Consider the following 619-nt stretch of genomic DNA (forward strand, 5'->3'; position numbering starts at 1 on the left):
AGAGAGAGAGAGAGACGGTAGGGAAGATACCACAGAGAAAAACTAAATCGAACCACCATACTCTGTTTTTAGCAAGCACCATACTAAGACTAAATATGTTAAAGAAAAATAGGAAAAAGAATATACTATATACTCACCGCTACCATTCTTTGTAATCCCCAAAAAAAATAACACTCTTCTCTCCCCCTTAGAAATAGCCTGATGCCAAAGGGATCATAGTTAAGCACTATAGTGTAATAACAGTGAAAATATTTACTGAAGTATCAAAAGCACCATACCTAGGGCAGGGAAATCTGTGCAAATTTGACATAAGAGAGTGTAGACTTGTCTTGAATAAAACAATTATGTGAGATGTGCCTTCTTCCTATTGCCATTCAGTCAACCATGTCACCACTGTCCTCACAAACTGGAACTCCCCTGCCTCCCTTTTCCACTCATACATGACCAAAGAAAACCATGAACATAGCCAAACCAGATCAGATCCGGGCTCAATTCACGCAAATGCATATACAAAAATCTTAAGAATGCACAAAGAGCTTTTAGATATGCACCACCTGGGGGCATTCATAGAAGGTGAAGTTTTGAGATAAACTTGGAAACTAAGCATCTGAGATCAGTA

The sequence above is a fragment of the Triticum dicoccoides genome, chromosome 3A (assembly GCF_002162155.2).
Source record: "Triticum dicoccoides isolate Atlit2015 ecotype Zavitan chromosome 3A, WEW_v2.0, whole genome shotgun sequence".
Classification (NCBI taxonomy): domain Eukaryota; kingdom Viridiplantae; phylum Streptophyta; class Magnoliopsida; order Poales; family Poaceae; genus Triticum; species Triticum dicoccoides.